Source organism: Aedes aegypti, chromosome 3 (genome assembly GCF_002204515.2).
Source record: "Aedes aegypti strain LVP_AGWG chromosome 3, AaegL5.0 Primary Assembly, whole genome shotgun sequence".
Classification (NCBI taxonomy): Eukaryota; Metazoa; Arthropoda; class Insecta; order Diptera; family Culicidae; genus Aedes; species Aedes aegypti.
The window spans coordinates 157,043,097-157,067,937 of NC_035109.1; the positions used below are offsets into that span (position 1 = coordinate 157,043,097).

The window sequence follows — 24,841 nt, forward strand, 5'->3', positions numbered from 1 at the left end:
TACGTCTATAATTCAATTTTTCAACCCAAGAACTAAGTAATTATAAATCGATTATTGAACTTTTATCTATTGGCATAATCATTTTAAACCATTATTCTTGCGATACCCGTGATTGCACATCTTCGTAGATGTAAAGAGCTTTAAAAAAAATATGTCGTTAAATTGACAGAAAATTTCAAGCATCCACAAGGTTTCAGAGAGAAAAAAAATGGAAACATTGTAAAAAATCGTTGTTAATTTTCATTTAAACCAATAATTTGAAATGATTTTAACTAACAGGAAGCGTCATCTTTTCATATTTTGGAGTAACAAATGTCATAACGCCAAAAATGGCCATTTTGGGCACCCACCCACCTTACTGTAGCGCTTTTTGTATGGGAATTCCACAAATTTTGTATGAGCTGTAACATCACAAGAACACCCACCCACACTCTTCAGCGTTATAAAATTTATGAATAGGCCCAAAATCATCTTGAGATTTTCATGGCAGAGGTTTTTACGACGTTTAGTCAAAAATAGAATAGTAAGTGCAAATAACTTTCACTCATGGTACAACAATTTTGAAGCACGTACTCAAACTTCAGTAATATCAAAAAGGTGCTATCCCCAGCGACCAAAAGTATGGATAAAATGGCATACTTTGGCTTAATCAGCTGTTTGAAAGTCAATGAAGAGCTTTCTAAGCAGCAATATATATTATTATATATACATATATATATTTATATATATACATATATATATATATTGTTTTTAATTTATATTCTTGTGTTGATACTTACGAGTAGTGTTTGATCCTTCGACCTGGTTGCTTGCTCCTGCGGGGAAGAGCGACGAGGGCAGGATCGTACTCGAGTTCCTTGCGTTGAAACCAGAGTGCATACCACTGCTGCATGTACGCGTAGCGAAATGACACATTATTTTACTCTAAATGCTGATTTCATGGATCTAGGCTTTATCTTTTCCCCTTTGGAATTTATTCTGAACTTGAAGTACTATTAAGAGTTCACTTATACCCTAAACAGAACTTGAAAGTTTGAAAAAGTTCACGTGGAACTGTTTGTGAACTTCACAATTTGACATTACTCAGTTTGTTTTGATTCCCAGAGGTGCTATAAATTTCATTAATTTTTAATTAAAAAATAAAGCTAGTCGCAGTGAAAAATTATAAATGGACACTAAATAGTTTTCAACAGAGCTACTTATTTATTGTTTATATTGGAAGGTGGATATTAATGAAGGTGTTGAATTTCCTTGGTGTACGGCTGTTATATAAAGTGGATCCAGTGTTTTTCAAAGACAGTTACGGCCAAGTCATAAAATGGTAGAGTTATTGTGATTAGCATTAGCATTAGCATCAAGCATTTCGCATAAGTTCGTAGGTGGTACAGTCCTAGACAATTGTATGAGGGCAGCCTCCCTCCCGTTCGTTACCAAAGTCAGAGATTTGGGACTAACCTCTAACTCTTAGACAAGATTGACGCATCCTCCAATAACCGAGAGCTGTCCTGGCCACGTCCTTGCGAAAGCTGGGAAATGGGAAAGGATGATTGATTGAACACCAAGTTGAACACCTACTTAAGTAAGATGCAGAGAACTCTACGACCTCTCATAGATGTTACGGGATGTTGTGGAATGTTGATGGAAAGGGTAGTGCCAAAGGATACGTTCGGTAGACGTTCTGGCCGACAAATGGTTAGTATTTACGCATTGTGATTATGCGCTGCTGATCAGAACAAACTCACCAAATTCCATTTTCGAAAATCTTCCGCAGTCTATCGCTTCTCTAATAATGAACAATAGCTTGAGCCGTAACTTAGCACTGCCCATCAAAATGCACGCACTGCAATTCCTAATCCATCCCGAACGGAGCATTTACGAATCAAATTCAATTTTTGAATCAACACACACGTGGGATAAAAAACGAGTCACGCGAAACGAATTCAATTGATGGTGCCATCACAGAGCACTCTCGAGCAAAACGCAAATAAAACTTCACAAAACATCTTCGGTTTTAATCTCCGATAAAAAATCTATCTATCACTTTGAAAAACATGTTCCCACAGATCATTTGCACGTGGCGTAGCACCATCCGCCAAATCTAATTTTCAACAGCGAAATGAAAAAAAAAGCGAAAGAACGCGGACGAGGTAAACGTGACACATAACTCAAAACGCAGCCGCCCGCGCGCATGGCTTGCTGCGATCAAAATGGTAAATTTATTGTGATGTGCTTTAATTCAATTACCGACAATAGATTAGAAGACTAACGATGGTTTTTAATAGATTTATCAACAAGTTTGAGCTATTTTCTCTCAAGTTACAAAAAAGTTCACATCAAGTTCGGTTTGTACTTTAAACGAACTTTGTGTTGGAGGTTCGATTCAAGTTCAGTTAGAAATTTATTTGAATTATAATTGGTACTTCTTTGAGCATCGAGTACCGTTGACATACATGCAATATTATTAATCAGCAATAAAGCTCTATGGAACTAGATCTGCACTAAATTTGAACTTCTGAGTTCGATTGTTAAGTCATATCAGAACCTTTGGCTGCTTGGGAATGTTCTCCAAGTCGTTCAAGCATTGATTTTTAATTATATAATATTCACATAATTATTAAAAAAAAAAACGAAAGTCCAGTCAAGTACACGACACTGAAGACGGCCTTATAGTTGAGGTCGAAATACGCATATCTGCCAAAGGATACAAATTCTAGTCGAATTAAGTTCGGGTTTTCATTTACTTAAAACAATCTATTTGATTGCATTTATCAAGGAAATCCAAAATTTCTTAGAATTTTTGCAATCTTGTCATATGAATGTCTTGAAGCTGAATCATCATTTTATAACCCAAATTTATAAGTCATACAAAAAAGTGCTTTTTACCGGCTTGATTCAAAATGCTACGTCCACTAGCAAGGAGATCTCCCTCAGCCTCGTCAAATATCGTCACAAATTCGTGAAGCCCCCCTCCCGGCAGTCGCGTTCACGACTGTGCTTGGAAGCGAGTGAGGGAAATGCAATAACTGAGTGAATGTATCCCATGCTTGACCACAAGTTCAGCACTTTCGGAAATATTCATAATTTTGATGAAACTCGTGAAGTACCCCCAAGTTTGTATCACGGTGTCAAAATTTCGATTTTAATCGAAGCGTTATGTGCCTCAAATTCATTCCGACGAAGATGAATATCTCAACAAAACTTACACACCCTGAAAGTTTCAAAACGTTTTGCTGGTTAAAATTGGAATTTTTCTACTTTAATGATTGTTTTCCTTCCATATGAAATTCAAGAAAACTCAATAAAACTGTCCCATACGAAATGAATGAGAAAACTTTCACCAAAAGAACATTTTTAACATTCCAGCTACAATGCACAAATGTTGAACGCTTTCGTAAAAATCCGAGGTACACTGGTCCCACAGATATGAATCATTTAAGGTTCTGCTTAAATTTGAAAAATTATAGAGAGCGAAATATTTTTTTATGAAATCAATGCCGAATGGTAAAGTAGGATATATACTTGCAGTTCATGCACAATGTTGTCATTAAAATTGTTGAAAACAATTCAAATTGTCATTTATTTGAACATGGTCTGAAACCACAATTTATGAATCGGCTAAAAAGTTGTCCACAAATATGAATCAATATGAACACGATTTATGAATCAGTTGTTTACTTTCAATTATGTTGCAATTAAATGCAATATGTAGTTCATATGTTTACAAGAACACCTCTTTGGACAACATTAATTACATCCGGGGTTGAACCGGAAGCAAGTATTTCAAGAATCTGCATGATATTGCTTGATTTTTTGTTTTGCTACTGAGCGGGCCTTGTAAATATTGAATTTGTGGATTTATTCTGACGCAAGTTTATTTGGAGGAAGATGTAATGTAGTAGTGTAATTAGACAATCATTAGATCTAGATGACAGAACTTGTAAATGCTTGACTCTTCGACTGCCTTCACTGAGGTTTCTTATGTTATATGGCGATGCTATGGTGGCACATTACGCACGTAAACAAAAAAACGATACTCCATGAGCTCTAATTTTTTGATTTTCAAAAGTGTGAATACCTTTTATTTCTCCATGTATCTGTTAGAAGAGACAACAGTTCAGCCTGCGAGTTAATTTAAAGAAACAACGTGCAACATAAGTTATCATAAAAACTGACAAACAATTGATATTGATATATGAATTTGTTTATTTCCAAAATCATGGAAATTCATAAACACTGTATCCCGGTGAAACATTGATCAGTTTTTTGAATATTTCTCAAATATTTCATTTGAAAATGCAGATGTATTAAATTTTATATTTTTAAAACAAGTACTGGCACCAATTTTTCGTAAAAGTATACTGTATTTTGTTCTTTGAAACATTTAAAGCACGTGTTTTTGTTTTTGCTGATATGGGGTAACATTAATCACCCATCTAAATAATGATCGGTAATTTTCAAAATGTTGTATCTTACTGAAATCATGGCCCGTAAAGCCGAATATGAAGTCCAAACTCTTGCAAGTCCTTTATTTTTTTAGTAATTTTTAAATTAAAAACTCCTTGAGATGGGAAATACGCCTAAAGGAAGGCAATTTCCTAAAGAAATTCAGCATTCATTATAGTAATTCATTAATTTAGCATAGTTGAACATATACATATACGTAGTTTTGACTACGGCGATGCTATTTTGAGTTAAAACCGCAATTTCTTTGACCGTGTTGTTTGCAGATCTCATGTGAGACACGAATCTTTGGTAGCATAGAATTTGATAGACATCATTGTTTCGAAAAGTTAAAAAAAATTTCGTGTGAATAACCCTTAATTTTTGCAAAAACCATAATTGTTATTACCCTATGAATTTAAAAGAACGAAGCACCATTCATGTTTTGAAAATATTCCATCAATAAATGTTGAATCGAACCTTTCCTAAGAGGAGTCGTTCCTATCAATGTTACCCCGCTGATCAATGTTACCCCGGATTACGGTATGTTCAGATTCCTTGTCCACAAAATAAAATAAATTTGCGTAGTTTATGAACGGTCCCAAACCACTTTTGTTCTCCCGTAACAAAACTTTACATTGGAAATTATTTGAAACTAGAAATCATTTAAAAAAATTTTAAGTACTAGCAGTTTGAATGCTGACTCATAAATTGTGACTGGTGTGTATATTTCCCACAATTTATTAATCAAGTATTCTACTCAAAAATCTCAACCAAATCCGTATAAATACGCATTTATCTCTCATAGCTATGTTTATTGAATATATAAATGTTGTCTGGGGCTCATTCTCTCACAAAAAATCTTTGAAACAAACTATAAAACGTCATTTCTAGCTTGGCGTCAATAGGCATACGGCTTACAAAGTCGGAATAAATGCAGCCCAAATAGCTACAAAAAGAATTTAGTAGTATTGTTGGTTCATACCGCGATCAAGAGCTGTGTTACTGAGATAAAAAGCCGTGAAATGGCTGAACACTATGTGTTGCTTATCAGTAAAAATGATTCTATGATGTTTTGTGCTAAGTTTGATAATAATTTTGTCCACTGTACATGGAAGTTTAATAATGATAGAGATTTTGACACTGTGCGTATAAGACTCGTAAAAACTAAGTTTCGTCATCCACGTCGAAAACATCATAAGGCGAATATAAATAAAACCACCTTCAATTTTTCAAGAGCACAGAACAACGATCCCAAATGAAAATTTGATTGATCCACACTTATGTTTTTGTTTTTCGGAACTGGGCCGGTGACCAACACATAAACAAATCAACTTCAAGCAAGTTGTAGCTCAGTCGAACCTGAATCGGGTTGGGGTTGGAACTGTGATTCAGAATGGGTTTCCCCAATTCCAACCTAGGCTCAAAAACCAATTCGACAAGTCTTCGCGGAGCACGATATGAAAACCGCTGCTTTACATGAATGGGAATAGGTGGGAATGGGATTACATAGATAGGATTACAACAGGATGAAAACGACGACTGCATAAGCCAGGGTGGAAACGTTGCTCACCGTTCGCGTTGTGCGTGAACATCGTAATTTTTTTCCGTTGCTGACTATATTTTTAGGCTGATCAGGTAAGATGCCGCTTATAATTTTCTAATAATAAGAAAGCTATTTTTCATGTGCTGGATTGCCTACACGAACGGCCGCATAAACCTCCCGACTTTATTGAGAATGAAACAACAAACTCTACTGTCTCCTCTATGTCCGCAAGATGATCGTGCTCCAACATAGAATACCTCACAGTCAACTGGCTTCCGATTTTCTATCCGTTGCACTCTCAAAACCCGGCTCAATTCGTGGGAGAATCAGAACCTATGTACAATTTTCAGCCATATTATAACACAGAAAAAAATATTTAATTTTCAATGTAATGTAAACTGAAGTCTACTGTAAAAATAATTCAAATTCGTGTGTTGTTACAGCATCATGTAAATTTAAATGAATATACATTCAATTTTCAACTAGAAATGGTTGAATATTACATGATCGTGTAAATTCAAAGTGAATTCGATTGAAAAATAATGGATTGGTCGTTGAAATTTAGGTTTATTTTGATGCTCCAAATATGTGCATGAAAATAAACTTAAATTTACAACATATTTTTAGCTGTGTAAGTCATTCAAGTGCTGAATTGTCTATAAACACACAAAATTGTCTACGTGAACGCTAATCGCCCCATAAAGCTTCCATCTTTTTTGTAGTAAACTTTCATATTCTACTGCCTCCCTCACTCAATCCCTCACAGTCAACTAACTAAAAGTCAATTCGGTTCGTCAAACGGATGTAGAATCAGAACCTAGTTGACTAAGTCATTGAGAAATTCAGAACAATTGAATAAATGACGTATGGATGCAATCCGACGTCATTTGGATAATTCACAAAAGAGTACTGAAAAGTGCTACTTTTCGATTTCAGTGCTGAAAAGTAGCACTTTTCAGCACTGTTGTTTTCAGTAAGAAATGTAGGCCGTTATGTTGTGCATTTTCTTGATAAAAAATTGGCTGATTTACAACGGAAATGCAAAAAAATATATAGGCAACCTTAAATAACAATATATGTTATTATTTAGATATTGATAACAAAATAATATTGCTGTGAGCGTTTGAAACGCAAATATCAAATCGTCCCCTTAATGCTACAACTAGATAACTCGAAAATCAAAATTTTGAGATGTGCAACTTTGAAAGTATGACCGTTTAACAAGGTGATGGTTAATCGCAGAGATTATGATTGAAAAATAATCTTTAACTTGTATATTTTGAATCACACGCTTAAGACCTGTGGATATTTTGCAGATCCAATTAAGAAAACTGTTTTGACAAATTGAAGTCAAAAATTTCAAATTTCGAGTTATCTAGTTGTAGCATCAATGGGACGAAATGCGGGAACACCAAACGCGGTAAGATTTTCTACAAGCAATCCGATGTCAAAGTAAGCTTTTCTATGCTAGGTTGGCGGTGATGTGTGTAATTGTTGCTAGGTGTCTTTTGATTGTTTTGTCTTACCGCATTTGAAGGACATTTGGTCGGCGTTAAGTCAGAGTGGACCAAGTAGAAAACTTGGGAAAATTGGATTATTCTTCCATTGAATGCGAGATTACCTTACCTCCATTTCGCTTTGATCAGATTTGATTAATGCTGTAAACTTCGAGAGATATGTAATAAATTTACTTTGGATGATCAATAAAAAACGATAAAAGTATGCAGTCAGAGTGGACCATGTGCTTATTTCCATAACAGCGAAAATTATCAGCGCACTAAGGAATGCGAAGAAATGAAAAGCTTTTCAAGAAATTTGTCAGATTTTTTGACATTGAATGATTTTTCTACTCATCCATCAATAGAAATTCATAATAATTACTAAATTCGATGCATTTGATTTTGATTTTGACCGTTCACCATATTTGGATGGGTGGTCAGAAATTGCAACAATTTATGTGCAGACAGAGCAAGTGTTGAAAAGCAAAAAACTGATTGATTATTGCATTTTTTGAGACGATTTCAGAGTCCGATAGAAGTTTATGGTAGTTCTATGGTGTATGTATGGAATGTACTAGAACCCGCTTATTGGACCAATATACTTTGACCGGTACTCAAGATTTTCACTTGGTCCACTCTGACTGAACGCATATTTGAATATTTATGGTTTCCAATGCTCTGACCCTGCAAAACCCAAATTTTAAAGCTATCGTAATGCCACTGATTTCGGAATTGATGATATGGATTATTTCATTTTCATTTTCATTTTGCAGCGTTTGGTGGGGCAATGAGAGCGCAAGTCAGTCCAAAGCCGGGGGAAGGGATAGGTAATGGCCGTAATAGTCTATGCGGACCACTTGAACACCATCGGAAAGGATAAGAAGGGTTGGGGTAGGGTATAGGGAATGGAGAAGACTTGACACAGTAATGCAATTAATGCTGCAAAATGTAAATGTGCTGAAAGCAATTTAATTTGAGTTTTGAAGTTTGATTTGACTTAATGAAATTCCAAATAGACCGGCCATTGTACAAGTAAATAAGAATAAGCTGATCGCTTTCTAGAAATTTTAAAAACAACAAAATAATAACAATATGAGATTGATGCTAAGGGCTGCTGATGGCACGATGCGACGCTTTAGGAGATTTTGATACTGATTGAACATTACTATAAAGAGCGCAATTCAATTGATGATGATAACTTAACAAACTTTATCTGTTTTTGCACTGATTGACGATGCTGATTTATATAAAAATTTTTGATATTATTAGTTCATTTGTTTGTGTGATCTATGAGTTAATGAAGGAGAAATTTTACATACCCTTGATGATTATACTTCCCTGACCAGAAATATTCTATTTTGAGCACTCTTTTCGAAGCTATTCTATCCAGGTATCCATGTACTGCTTTCAATCCTGAAATTATTCTTATTGTGCATGCTCATGCATTATATTAGTGATGCTCATAATCATGCAACAGATAAGAAGGAGAGAAAGAGAGAATATAGGAAAAGTGATTAGTGATGAGTTAATTACCATCAGTGCACCAGTATCCGCTCATGCTCCAGTAGCCCGCTCACACTGAAAAAAATTAAGTTTACTCAAAGTAAATTTGAAAACTGTAGCCGCTACACGGTTCAAATCGTCAAATTGAATCATACTGTGGACATTTTTTTGTGTATTTACTCAAATTACCTTACTTTTTAAGCTCATGAGCGGGCTACTGGAACATGAGCGGATACTGGTACGTTGACGGTATGTAGTTTTGTTAGAATTATAAACAATTAAACAGTAGTAATGAATAGCTTATAAAATGATTTTGCAGCACAGCTGAGCCTTTCGGATCTTAAGACCGATGTATAAAAATAATTTGTTTCGAAATTGTCCGCGTGGTCTTCTAGTGCCCCTATTAGATAAGAATCAGTCATAGACATACATACCGAATGCTCGCCATGACCCTATGACCAACATTTGTATATGTATAGCCTTAGCTGATGTGGCTTTTCTAATAGGTAATTCTTTCACTCATTGATTGTCTTCAAAACCTTGTCATGTATAGAAAATTGATTTTATTTTATTTATTACTACATTGAAGCTAAATTGTACTTATTAAGTATTAGGTATTATTTTGTTTTTTATCACTATTGATATTATCAAGGCCAGAATTCCCAGTGGGTGAAGAATTTTATAGTACTAGAACACCATAGAAGATCGCTAAACATTACCTAATCATGGAACGGCTTTTTGCTCTATTATTTTAGGTAGATGCTATTGATCTCCCTTTGCTCCTATCCGCAACCCGCTGCACGCGCCCTGTTGGTTTTCGAAAACCTCGTAGAAGATTACAAAACGTCAATGGCATTCCCAATTACTACCCCACATTGCACATTCAAGGGTCTGATTGTGCTCCTAACTCACCATCAGTTCGTAATCTTCTCGCCAGTTTGAAATTATATTTTCCCGAAGTGAAAGTTATTTTGATGAGTGATAGCCTAGTGCAGCTCAACTGCATAGTACAGTAGTTTAACCAGAATGTTAAGGTCATAAGATAAAATCTAAATTTTGTAATAAAAAGGTTGCCATTGCTTTGAAATTCACCCGACATCTAATCAAAACTACTAACAACAGCGATCACTTATCAAAATTCATCGCTCCCTGGAAAATATAATCCCAAGCCCAGGGAATTGATGATATGGATTATTGATATGGATTATTGAAGAAATAACTATACTGGTGTCGAAGGATCTTGGTAACCTGTTTATCTGAGAGATACGCGCCCAGTTTGACCCAGTTTGACCATCAAATGATTGTTATTTTCCTAGGAATTGTTCAGACAGAGAGAACCAACTCACTGAACGGTGGTATTTAGTTCAGTCAGAGTGGACCAAGTACACATAGTCCATCAAAAACTCGTTGTATCAGAAGTTTGGATTATGGTTTTTTCATGATTATCACTTCACGTTCTATAGTTCGAAAGTAACACAAAGATGTGTAGAAATATTGAACCGAAATTTCAACGAGGTAAAATATTACAAAGCGTTAGACTTTAAGCTCATTTTTCTCAAAATATTCAAAATGTCACTTGGTCCATGGTCCACTCTGACTTAATGCCGACAATTTAGTGAAGATTTGCACCTCAAATGCACACAGCAATAACTAAATAAGCTACGAGTAGATCAAAATGATGGCAATTTTAGTTATCTATATCCAAATTTAGCATGATTGATAAATAAATCTAAATTTAGCATGATTGATAAATAACCGATGCGCACTATGCACGTTAATTATGCTAATGTTGAAGAATCGGCCATTGATCCTCAACCTGCACGTTTTCTCATTGATCGGCCACCACCGGGTAACGTGCTTTTGCATGTCACTCATCACGATGGAAGCAGTTCTCAGCTCGTATGTGTTGCCACAACTCTGATACATTGTTTTATTACCTAAACCACTAAACGTTCGCACCATTGATCCATTCCAACAAACCTCCTGCAGCGCTACGATGTCGAGCTTGCAGTCCTTTAATGTAACGGAAAGTATGCGGGTGCTTCCGATGAAGTTGAGAGATTTGCAGTTCCACGGACCGAGTTTTCAATAGTTAGTCCTTTTTCGTCGCATGGGTCTATGCCGAATGTTTCGGTTCGTATTATCGTGTTGACGTTACTGTGCATGTTATTTTTTACGGTTGGCTTGCAGGGCCTGACACCAACCCCCTAGATTTCCGGAGTACCATTCCCCCTAAATGTTTTGAGGGCCATAGTGCACAGTTTAGTTTAGAGTCTTTCTCTGGCACTCAGACGACAATCAGTCGCCCTGACATGGGAAACAGACGCTCCAGGTTTGCAAAAGCAGACCCCCTTCCCTGGCAACATACGACCAAAGTTCCTACCGGGGTTGGTTACCCGATCTTACCTGAGGTTGCTCATAACCCTGGCCAGTACCACGAGGATCCGGGGATATGAGTTGCTGGACAGGAGGCTAAGAACCACATGAAGGAATCGATTTTATTCCTGCAGGTACCTAAAGTACCAATGGTACGCAATGCCCAGCATTTACCAACCAAGGGGCAACATTGTTGCAACCTATTCGACCTGCGATTAATCGGTTATTTCAAAAACAAAACAAATTTGCTTTATGGTTGTTATTCGATAATTTGGTGATGTTTACCAACATAGAGAAAGTTCTCGACAATTATCGTGTGCTGGAATAAGGGTGTAAGTCGCATGATCGATTTCGTTTCATCGATCCTCTCTTCTGTGAATAAAGGTGACAAGTTGCAAGTTTGTCAGCATTTTTTCATCTCATGACGCAAGATTGCATCACTGCCAAGCGGCCTGAAGTGAAAAAATGATAACAAATTTGCATCTTGTTACCTTTATTCAAAGAAAACAGGATCGATGAAGAAAAATCGATCATACGATTTACGCCCTTATTCTAGCACACGCTTGAATTCGTTATAGCATTGAGCAAACATTGTCTTATTCTGTTCAAGTTGTGATAAGCTTTCAATACGGAATAAGATTGTTGCAACAAGAATAGTAGAGGACAATGTATATGTTTTTGCCATCCGGCTCTCTGGTTAACCATGGCGGATTCCAAGATGGCATCAATTATCGATTTCCGGTATCTTTTCGTCAAGCAAGTTACAACAATATTCATACTTTAAGATTTCCATTGATTTTTAGCAATCAAAAGTTGCCGTATTGTTCTATGATCCATTAAATTTGATCACAGAATGGCGTCGAACATTGATTTTTGACAATTGTTTGTCAAGTTCGTTCCGGAAATATCCATATTGCTTAGGTTTGAAAAGGTGAATGATGGCTTCAAACATCGATTTCCGACATCTACTCATCAAGATCGCCTTAAAAACACCCATATTGCAAAGGATTGCAAAATTATAACACCAGAAGTAGCCATCAGTCTATTTTTCCGCCATTTTGGAATTCAAATAAATGCCGTTGAATATCAGAACCATCTTAAACCGTTAAATGACTTGTTTTTCTTTGTCGTGAGTCTCAAACTACGCGATTCCGTCCTATATGGGTACCTTTAAAATGCGTAAATACTTTACGTCATGGATAGAGACATAGCTGTATTTTTGTAACGATTCTCAATACAGACTGCAAAATAATTCATACAGACAACTCGATATTGAAGGGACCATCGAGTTAGGAAGGTATCGAGCTAAAGGACACATGTTTTTCAAATTTTGAAGTTTTTTTTTTACAAAATACTGTTAATGAAAATATCGACTTAAAGAGGTAAACTCACATGGGAAACTTAAACAGATAGCATCGAGTTAGGGATCATCGTGTTAGATAGAGGTATCAAAACATGATAGATTGAAGGGACCGTGTATTCCATCGAGTTAATGGAAATATCGAGATACAGAATATCAAGTAAGAGAGAGTTGACGGTATATTCTCATTCCACGTAGCAGATTTGTTCATCAGACTCACAATGTTTTATCCTTGAGGTCACTTGATACAATATGACGTTCACATTTGACACCAAAGAATAACTAGTCTACGATAATTAGTCCGCTTCAATTAAACCATACTGATTAGTTTCGCTCTGTTACAGAACAATGGCAGCTTTGCTCCACATAATTGAAACTGTCGGAGACGAAAAGCACTTGCCATCCGGTCTTCGAGTACGACAATTGCACGGGCAAAACCGAAAGGCACTCTCTATCGCTAAACGTTTGTCGGCAGGAGATATAAATTGATAAAATTGTTGTTAGAGATACGGAATTATCATCCCCTTGCTATATATGTTCGTAATAATCAGCCTAGAATGATACGGAGATAACTGTTGAGCAACGGTACCGATTTCGAGTGACTCTCTCATTGCGGGTGCGGTGCTGTTTGGTGCACTTTGTTCAGAGGGATTATCAGAATTAGCGTGGCATGCATACAAAACGAAGTTATTGTAATGCTTTGTTGATTTTATGCTCAAAAGTCAAGCTAGTTTAAAATTTATCTCTAAGAATCAGCGAAGAAACTTTCACATTTCGGCGGGTCGTCCAACAGTAAGAGTATAGGAAATCAGCTACAACGAATTGATATGTTAACTTATCATCACACTTCACTATCTATGGCAAGATATAACTTTTGAAAAAGTTAAATTTAATAATATATTATATTATCACCATATTTCAGGCATCTCATTCCGGCAGTAAGGTTGTAGCGGTGCTCTACGGCAAATTGCACTTGTTCTTAGTCGTAGTTTCGGGCGCGAGATTTGTTTTTCTTAGATGTTGCATCTGTTATCTTTGAAGGAATGTGGCAGGAAGATGCTGTGTTCAATATCGACGACACGACAATGCAGAGTACCGAAAATGAAAAGTGAGTGTGCTGTAATTAGTCACTGCGAGGAGGCAACGTGATCTGTCGTCGTCAATCAATTTCAGTTTTTTTATTGACTGCTATTATTGTACCTAGTTCATATTTTGTGAGTGATGAAATCGAAATGGTCAAAGAATGAAAGATATTTATCTCTGTGCGAGTGCAAATGGCTTCCCGGGTTGTTTGTCCAACTGTTTTCTTGGTGTGATTGGGTTTGCTTCGTGTACGAAGAATATGTAATTCATAAGCTTGTCAAGATGGTCAAATTTGATATTTTTCTTCAAGTGCGGTAAAAATTTATTGCGGTATAATATAAATTTACTCAGATCGATCGATATTTTTTGTGTGGTTGTCAGGCTGTCAGGGGCGTTGTTCGAATTGAATAGAGCAGCGAAAAGCTCCTGCATTGACGTGGACTCGTCTTTCGTCCGGCTTGCGGCTGCGAGGTGTTTTCTGAGACCTACATAAGGACTGTGACGAACTTATGTTCTAAAATTAAAACAATGATAGTTTAAAAATCAATGCATTGCATCTGTACACCTCTGGTTTATTACGTTTCATAAGCATTGTTCTTATAAAGCATATACTGACTGTACGTGGCAATAGTTGGTACTCCGTGATTGATCGGGACTGGTAAGAATTACACTACGATCCAAATGAATAAGGGATGGGAGTTTCCACTTACTCTCGAAGTGAAATTTTAGCAGATTCAATATTATTGATCATAAACGGCGCCGGCTAAGTCCTTACAGTCAGTTAGGATGGGGAAGGAATGTTAGGGTGTAATGATTGTTGCTTCTAGAGATCGCCCTCTGCGTCTCTATAATGACCATGGGAAGGGTTTTTATTAGCGAGGAAGGAAAAGATCTGGGAGTCAACTTTGGTCGGTGATGCGATCCATGGACAATGAGGAAAAATACTTAAAGCTAGTTTTGTATTTTTGTTTCAAGAAATTTATGGTAAAAGATTTAAAAAATACTTCAACATTCGTAATGTTGAGCAATTAAAAAGATGAACATGATGTCAAAAGGAGTAAAATATATGTGAATTGAAATTGTATAAACCAGGCATAATGCCGACGCTTGTAGTGACGAACTACATACAGCTTGTTTGAATATTACATAAAAGAAACGCTGGCACGATAAAATGTGTTATCATAAACATGAAACGAGCTCACCAGTTGGCAATCTATCCTCAGACTAAACACGAATATCTTTTCGCACTCACACAACGTGAACCGAAAAACTTCTCGGCGTCTCGAAAGCGAACCGCCTAGCTTGGGCTTTCCAAAGCACTCATACGTTTTATAAATATTACTCTTAAAAATATGTCAAAGTATTTAACACTCTCACTAGTTTTGATTGTCTGTGTCCGAAAAATGGTTCAATAGTTTGCTAATTTTGAGCATGAGCATTGGTGTTCGTACAAATTTAAGTTGCTACTCCCTGATTGACCATCACAACCGTAATGGCATAAGGAATCAACAGACGGAGTTTACTATCTTCAGTATATAATTTCGAGAATTCAAAAATTATAAAGCCAACAACGGCGCCGGCAAAGTCCTTACGGTGGCCTGGGAAGGGAAAGAATATTAGTGAGACATCCATTGTTACTAAAGACCGAGTATACCTCTGGCCTATCTGTCACAAGATCAGCTACATGATAGAGTTTAACGACAGTTTCTCACCTTACTAGTAATTTTTAGTATTTTCTTTTTTTTTGACATGCAGAAGTGAAGCGAAGTGTTAAATTTTCATGTTTAGTTCGTCACAGTCCTTAGCAGATAGAACTGGAAAAACAGTAAATAGGTCCCCGGGCGATAAGTGCAAGTGGTATCATGTGGTACCCGTTATCAGGGTGCTGTTTTTATTATCACGTATTTACCTGGTACTAATGAGTCCTGCGTACGTTTGTGTTGTGTTGCAATCGCGTCCCGTACGACGATAACGTCGAGGCGTTGAGCAAATGAAAATGTTGTGTTGTGAGACTTTAATACTAGACTTTGCCAGGTTGACTGCAGGTTGATTGATAGCGGGTTTCTCGAGTAGGAAACGTTGAGTCGCTTTTGTTTGCCGACCGGGCGCATTAAACCGTTTGGCAATATGGTGGCGGTCTCATGTGACAAATATGGCAGTCAGTTCAATTACACGATTTTTTTTTCTGAAACCATCGCAAATAAATGGTAAAACTGGCATAGGTACACATTTCTATAAGTGACTCAGATTCAGTGTTTACTCATACATTTTTGGATTTGTAGAAAACTGAAACATTTTGATTTTTACGGAAGTTAAATGATTCTTGTAAGTATTAATAGTATAATGACGTTTTCCTAAAAGTTTAAAAAATTGTTATATTCAACATGCAATAATTTATTTGTGATCTATGCGCTGTAGACACCATTCTTCTAAATTAATGAAAGTTTGTGGCAACCTTATGAAGATGTCCCTTATCATAAAAAAGTATGATTCCTGTGACTCATTCGGATGAGTCACAGCCAACAAGCCATTCAAGTGGTGTTATGTATCCTATGGCTTCATTCAATAGTGGAAACGTTGACGGGTTGATCGAACATCATCATCGATCTAGAATGATTTTGATTATTGGTTCAGCACCAACTCGATCTGCACCCGATGTCATCCCAAAATGGGCCCAATATAACATAAGGTACGATTGAACTCAATTTGGTCTTGACATCTGATAGACACATCAGTTATTGAAATTTCGTGTGTTTTTTTTGCATATTTTACATATTCTCACTATGTGTGGCTGTGCGAAATTTATTTCTTTTAGTTTAACCAAGATTCAGCTAACAGATTGCCCGATTGCTTAGTAATGAAGCATGGTTTACTAGACTGGCCCTTAAACAAAAAAGTTGTAAAATTCAGCGGGGCCCTAGATATGTGCCATAGGGTAAGAAAAAAGCTCTCTCAAAATTTCAACTCATTTGGTTGCTCCCCCAGCTGGCGCATTCAATTCAAAGTTTGTATGGAATATTCGTCTCAAATATATTGAAAATTGACCCTATGTCACTGTTTCGTCTCGTACACTAGTTAATCGCGTTCAATTGAGCCCAGAATGACAAATTCACTAGTTGATATGCTAATGAACATAATTGCCGAAGGTTGTATCTGGATAGAAACTCATTTTCATTAAGCTTTCAGTTGTTGAAAGTTAGGCTTAGATCAGCACGCCTGTACAATCACACATGTGCATTGACCTTGTGCCGCAGCTCGCCCAGCGTCATAGGTGGCTATGATGCGCTTAGTTGGCTACCACCCAGCTAAGCTGAAGGAAAACTAAGCAATATTGCAAATCTACTTCAGATAGTTAAAACACCAACTTTATCAATTTTAATCATCATACAACCTTCTACAATATTGTTTGCTATAGTATCAAGTAGTGTTTTTGACATTCTGGGCTCAATTGAACGCGATCAACAATTTTTTTGACTCAAACAGCTCATGGAACGACCAAATAAGCTGAAACTTTCAGGGAGTCTTCCTCTAACCCTAAAGAATAATCCTGGTGGGTGCCCCGTGGAATTATACAACTTTATTTTTCTCCCATACTAAGCTGGGCCAGTCTAATGGTTTACTGATGCTGTTTTTAAATTATTTAATTAGTATCATTTCAAGCATTTTCTTATATCTATGTGTTCTATATTAGGCAACAATATCATCCTAATTTGGTAAACAAAATTAGGCTTTTAACAACATATTGTTAAAAATATATTACATAGCAGTTTTGAATTTTTACAGGTGAGATGATTTCACCTGTTTATAAGACAACAAAATAATACTCAATTAACTTAACCTAAAAATATTACGCATTGACAATTGAATTGACATTGGTATTGACATTGGCAATTGAAGATTGCAACGATGTTTTATTCAAAATTATTAATACTTTTATTTGACACTTGTCCCAATGCTTTAAAATTGGATATTGTATGTATCCCATTAATACTATACCAGAGAGGAAGCTTCAGAATAATTGTCAATATTTTATTTTGAATACCGTAAAATGGGGTGTTAAGGTATGAAAAAAAAACTACCTAAATTTCGAGCAACTTCCAGTATACCAATAATTGAACAAAATACAGTCCTACCTTTTTTCCTATCGTGTATATCAAAAACCAATTACAATGAAGACGATCCTATGGCAGATTTTTCTCGAGCATGAGTATGAAAACAAAAAATTGGTTGAAAATTTAATACTATTCAATATTACACTTTACTATTTTTGTTGATTTTAAACATGAAAAACAACTCTTGTCGCGTCTTGTCGCCGCCATTTCGAATATTGCACATCAAAAAGCATCCTTAGATCTTACAAAAAACGTTTAAATTTTTTGCACAAATTTGCTGATTTGCAAGTTAGAGTGACGATATTTTTCATACAAAGTCATACAAACTCGATCAATACAAACAAAATTTGTGCTTTCAGCCCAGTTTGATAACATTTTTAATAATAAAAACTTTTTTCAAAAGGTTACGTAATATGTGAATAACCCCTTCTGAAACAATAAAAACGCCAAATAACATATTCAGATTGCATATTTCATCGATTAGGGCGATAAAACTAGTTTTGGCCAAACTTATTTTTTTCCGACCATTGTGCACTAGAAACATTATCGTGTCGGTTTCTTTTTTAAAGTGTCCAATTTGCCTTTTAAATAAAGCACCACACCGAATAACGGATGTGCATGTAACACCCAGGTGCATGATCGGAAAAAATCTTAACGAAAAGTTTCCAATAGCCAGCTTTTTACGCTAGCCATAAAACAAAGGGGGGAGAATTGGTTTTGACATATCTTGCAACTGTTTTTATGGTTTGATCTTAGTAGGCAAGAAATTATGTTTGTTGATTCATTTGTCAAAAAATTATCAGGTTGTTATGGATTTCGTAGTATTCAAATTATTTTACATGTATTTTAAATATTTTGATAATTGCATTTTATTATATAATTTTAGGTATTCTATTGAAGGAATCATGCTCATCATTAACCGTTAGTCGATTTAAGAGAAACATTTGGTGATGCTTTTAAAATCTCTAGATTTGGATCAAAAAATCAATCGTTTCATGATTACTCATATAGGAAATGGATTATCTGTGCAGCTATTCACTGTGTCATTATTTCTCATGTATCTCCGATACAATGAAAAAAAAAAAACCCTCAAAAGCGTTAACATTGTTTTTCTTATATGGAAAGATGCTGTTTTACATACTTCAACAATTTTGAATCTAGGTTTAAAATTTGCAGCCGTAGTGAGTGGAAGTTGTAATACTTATTTGTCTAGGATCACAACAGTTTCAACACAGGTCAAGAAGAAGTACTACATTCATTGACTTTGTGTTGAGTATTTTCTTGTTAAGTTATTCATCGAACTTCTAGGTCGATTGTTTTTAAATGGTAATACCAAATCATCCATCACATATAAGTTATAACGAACTATTTAATGCAGTTGTAAACATGCAAACAGGGGCGATTCAACACTGCCCATTTTGAGGAAAAGAATGACACTCTTTTGGATTGGTGAGCAGTGCTCGATAGTCTAAAGGCTGTAACATCTTTAAACGACAATCGAAATTATACCAACATAATTCATTTACCAAAAAGGATTAGCATTTCACTAGAAAAATGAGTAACAAGTTATTGAAATCAAAGGCGACAAAATCTGACATCAACAATTTTTTTTTGCTTCCACGAAGCTTGCTTCGATTGAACTATAAAAAATTATAGTGGAGGCAAGACAAGTCAGAAGGGGGTGATTCAAAGTTTATGGCATGCAAGCGTAAAATGCTGGATACAGCGGAAATCACACACACACTATATCACAATGTACTCAATGCTCTACAACACTTAACACATGCCCACAAAGCCTAGAATGTTTTCCAAAAGACCTCGAAAATAACCTTATATTATTATTATTTCAATCAATAGCTCCAAAACCATCTCAATTAAGATAATCATTCCTATTTCCAAACTTTTTATCAATGTGATAGAACAACTTTTGAAAATATTATTACGAAAATTCTATATTTACATTGATCAGTTTTTATCTACATTTTCCTACCAATTTTATCAAAATTTGAGATGAGTCATTTTTGGTAATATTCAGTGACTTACGAAATAGATCCCTTAACTTTACATTACAGGTGAACTTCACGGAACAACTTAAAGCTGTATTTAAATATATAACGGCATGAATCGAACGAGTTTAGTAACTTAGAAAAGTTAGAATTGATTATTCCTTAACACCCCACTTCTTTTTAAAACGAAAAAAAAAAAGTTTCTCAAAATTGAAACCCAGATATAATTTTAAGAAGTTTTTTTCTGTACTATGATCTCATTCAAATTTACTTATCTTCTACGTAACCCGCAAATTTTTCTGAAATATATTTCATGGATTGGTAGATAAATGTATTTAGCTCATTAAATTCGAACAAAAATGTTTTGAAACGTTTTCAATTTCTAGAAACCACAATACTTCATATTAATAGACAGCTCCTATTACATAATACAGTTCACAATCCACCGAACAAATCGAGCATTTTAGATGACATATATATCGACCGTTTATCGGCATATCGGTCTATTTTGCTCGAAGTAAGAGGGAGCATGGAGAAGAAAGCAATGAATACTAGATGGATAGGTACCGTAAGGGAACGGCGAGAGAAATTGGATTAGATGTTGAAGAGGGCATACCATATGAAACAGTATTACTTGAAACGTCACTTCCTTGTGGCTAACGTCCCCTATGGGAACGGCTTGGGTGTGTTTTGAGAATGACACTACCAAGACAGCTGGCTTTACAATAGCTAGTTAATATTGGATAAGCATACTACATGGCTGATCTGAAAATTTGTTTGAAGATCAAAAGCTTGTCCTTCTGGTTTCGATTTTCTGTTAATAAGTGAATGAAAACATTTTATTTATTTGTTACATTTGGCTTGAAAGCCCTCAATGTGATTTTTGAAAGTTGAATTGAGCCCTTAATACTTAACATCATCTGACCAATTTATTGGAACCCCTCTTATCGTGATAACATGTCTACTCTGTGGTTTCAAATTACGACCTTTGGTATATGTGGGAATATTATAAGGCAGCATCCATTTATTACGTAACGCTAAAATTTAAATTTTTTGACTCCCTCCGTAACGCTTTTTGTATGAAAATTTTTAAATTTTTGTGTGAGCCGTAACGCTTGAGCCTACTTCCCCCTCCCCCTAGAGCGTTACGTAATTTGTGGATGCCGCCTAAGGAGAGTTTTGGAAGCAACAGGAAAAATCTACCAATTATTGCAAGAAAGAAATAACAATTAATCTACTATAGATGACATGCAAGCCTCGTCCGTTGGCGGATAGTCCTATGTCATCCACAAACAAAGATTTTAAACATTCTGGAGTTAATCCAAGTGAGTCAGATGTGAAAATGTTGTATAGTATTGGCCCGCCAAGCACTTCGATGACATATACTGCATGGAAACTCTCTACTGTTCTCTTGTCCGCTCTGTTCTGGAGTATGGTATTGTAGTGTGGGCTCCATACTACGATTCTGGCATTCAACTAATCAAAGCAGTTCAGCATAAATTTGTTCGTTATGCTCTTCGTCGTCTTCCTTAGACCGATCCGCACAACTAGCCCAGTTATGTTAAATGTTGATACTCGTCGTCGTGATCTTCGTTCTCATCAGTTCTTCCGTTTTCCAATATTTTGTACAAACTATGGCTATAAAGAGCCTATAAGTGGTATGTGTCGCGTTTTAAATCAATGCTTTCATGCGTTCGATTTTCATTTGTCCCGTAACTCCAACAACTAGTTCCGTTAAATTTTGTTGTAATATTATAACAAAGTTAGTAGATGTAAACGATTAGCTTTAAGATCCGTATTGTTTTATAGTGTACTTGAGCGTTAAGAATATTGTATCATTGGGAATTTGTATTCTGTTGATGCGAAAAGAAGAGGAGGTTTTATGCCCATTTGAGAATTCGTTAGCTGAATTCCGATTACAGCCTAAACAGGAAATTAACTCTGAGAGATTGAGAAACTGTAATGAAAAAAAAACTCTGTTCTGAAAAAGTGGTACTATAAGGGATCTTAATATTACAACATAAAACTTATAAGAAGAACTCTGAACTTTATGTTTAAAAGAAATAAAATATGAGAAATAAACATAGCCTTTTAAGCATCACTGGTCATGAAAGAGCAGCATTTATGTGGGGCAAACGAATTATTCCCGTCCCCCGAAATGAAGAAACACTTTTTACTGTGGTTTTACCAGCTCCGCTATGAGCAGTTTTAGTTTGACGAGATAGCTTGCACCGTGTGTCATTTTCTATCGCTATGTAAATGTTAATAAATAAATCGATTTGAAAAGATTTTGGGCGTTATTTCACTTACTCAGACCAAGACTTTCTACATTTATCTTCGATCAATTACCGTTACAACAGCATTACTTCTTTACAATAATGTGTTTTTTTATCATAATTAAGGTGAAGGTGAATCGAAGCTAAATCTCTTATTTTCAAGAGCACGAATCTGGAGAACCAAACACCCATTTAAGCTGAAAACTAACTCGATTGGTCACTAGCTGGTGATGACCTAACGATTAAGTTTCCAGCTCAAAAGGGTTTTAAGTTCTCCAGATTTGTAATCTTGAAAATTTAAGGTTTGGCTTCGATTCATCTTCGCCTTAACAGTGTCTTTTGAAAATATTAGTGTCTGGCTCTTCCTGTAATAACTCTAAAAAACAACCTGTTTTTGAAAGAAGGGATTTTTCTCAGATGAAATGCTTGCAGCTATGATGTCATCTATCACTCTAACAAATCCAATAGGTCTGCCTATATTCAAAAGAAAATAAAATCTCTGATGAAAATAATAATAAACAGCTTATACATGGATGAGAAGAAAATTTTATAACGTATTTTACGCTTCGTTGGTTACCAGCTTACATTAAAGACGCATACATGAGTCGTGCTTGTTGTATTTTTTTGTTTGTTGTTTATTGTAATAACACATAGTTCTAAACCTAACAAAGACTTTTGTGATATGAGATGCAAATATTTGATGTTCAATAGCAACTCCTAGCGGTAAAATGTTTAAAATGTTATACATGCAGTATACTGCCCATAAAAGCATAACTGTCCCATATGGATTTTCGAACCAACACCTTTTTTCATCGCAAAATCCATGTTTTAACATATACTTTACGCCGCATATGAAAATTTACACATTTTGTTTGAAAATGTTGTGGAACAATATGATATTGGTGTAGTCCCATATTGAAAAATAAAGGCATAACAGTCTCCATATGAACTACAAGTCCAAATAGCAACTGAATAACGTGAATTGTGGCCAATTTATATTTTTTGCTGTTTAATAGAAGCATAATGAGTTATCTGTGCGCTGATGCCAAATAAATATGACATGCAGAAATGTACTAGAAAATTATGAAAATTTGTATGAGAAGACAAAATTCAATTTTTTTGCGCTATTTTCTCAATGCCTACTAATTCCATATGGGACAGTTATGCTTTTATGGGCAGTATATAGCCTTTGATTTAACGTACAACTTTACCGAAAACAACAGCCTTCCATCGAAACTACATTGGCCAATATTTAATTTTTTAATGACTAGCGCTTCCTAGTTATAGAATGTCGAACTATCCAAGCATGCAGCACATATTAGGACTATGACCTTACGAACAACTTTGTTTCTGCAGCGTAAGATATGCGAGTTTGATATATGTGTACCTCACTAGCGCCTCCTAGTGGTAGAAAGTCGAACTTAGCAAGCATATAGTGTAAAGCTTTTAGACTAATGATCAGCTTTGCCGACGACATCAATATATGAAACCATCAGAATTCAGAACCATCCTGAGATCTGGTTACAGAACATCATAGTCGCTTAGGAGAATCAGAGAACCATGTTTTGTTAACTGGCGCCATCATGCCGTGAAATTCTCAACTAAACAATAATTGTTTATTTGTTTATTTGGAGCAGGGAAAAGCCCATTTGAGCTGAGCAATATTGAGCTCCTTCTCAAATGGGCGCCAAACCTCCTCTTCTTTTCGTATCAACAGACTATTACATTTGTTTCCAACTGATACAAAGATTACATAAATCTACTTAATAACTATGACTAATTTCAACCTAGCTTGCCAGAACCAGATGAATTTTTTTACGAAGAGTTGAACGGGAATGATGAAAATCAAATTCATTGAAACAACGGTTGAACGATCGGCACATACTTTTAAATGGTTCGTGATGCCCGTAGTTTGTGCGAGCACCGTGCAAAAATAGGAAGGAGTTCGATCGAAGTTGATGGTATGGAACATTTATATTGAGGAGAGATAATAGTTGAGCGCAATCTTTTCTCGATTGGAGAAGGTCGGAAACAAAGAGACATTTTGAAACTTCACGGCGAACACACAACTCCTCTAAGCCGATTAATTTGCAACGATCTTCATAACTGGGCAAGTTAATTGGATCGTTCCATGGGAGATGTCGCAGAGCAAAGCGCAGAAATTTCCGTTGAATTGCTTCAATACGAAATATGTTAATTTGATAGTACGGTGCCCAAACAACTGACGAATATTCAAGAATAGACCTAACCAAAGAACAGTACAATGATTTTAAGCATTGAATATTTCTAAAGTTTTTAGTGACGTGGAAAATAAAACCAAGAGTTTTAGAGGCTTTAGAGGCAATGAAATCGATATGCTCCTTAAACGTCAGTTTTGGGTCTAGTAACACACCAAGGTCCTTAATGACAGACTCTCTTTTGAGAGATGTGGATCGAATTTTATAGTCGTAATCTATCAAAATGCGTTTTCGGGAGAATGAGTTCTGTTTGATCCTTCGACCTTGACGCTTGCTTCTGCGAGAGCGAGCGACGAGGGCAGGATCAAACATGTCGCGCGTCGGTCTAGTAAGTGAAAAAGTGCCGCGATCGGTTAGTTCAGTTAGAGTAAGTGAATTTTTTTCTGAGTGCTTTTATATAGCC

General features: G+C 35.8%; 1 protein-coding gene across 3 annotated transcripts in view; it reads left to right on the plus strand.

Moving 5' to 3' along the window:
* LOC5573046 (erythroid transcription factor) overlaps positions 1-24,841 on the plus strand; it is a 79,289-nt gene that overhangs the window by 3,304 nt on the left and 51,144 nt on the right. The window contains exon 1 of one of the 3 annotated variants that reach the window (XM_021852910.1): positions 13,638-13,832. The exons of 1 other annotated variant lie outside the window; for it this stretch is intronic. The gene's annotated coding sequence lies outside the window, so the exon portion shown is untranslated. Of the gene's footprint in view, positions 1-13,637; positions 13,833-13,855; positions 13,939-24,841 lie in introns of those variants that run through there. One more of the 3 variants, XM_021852912.1, reaches the window with a different exon arrangement.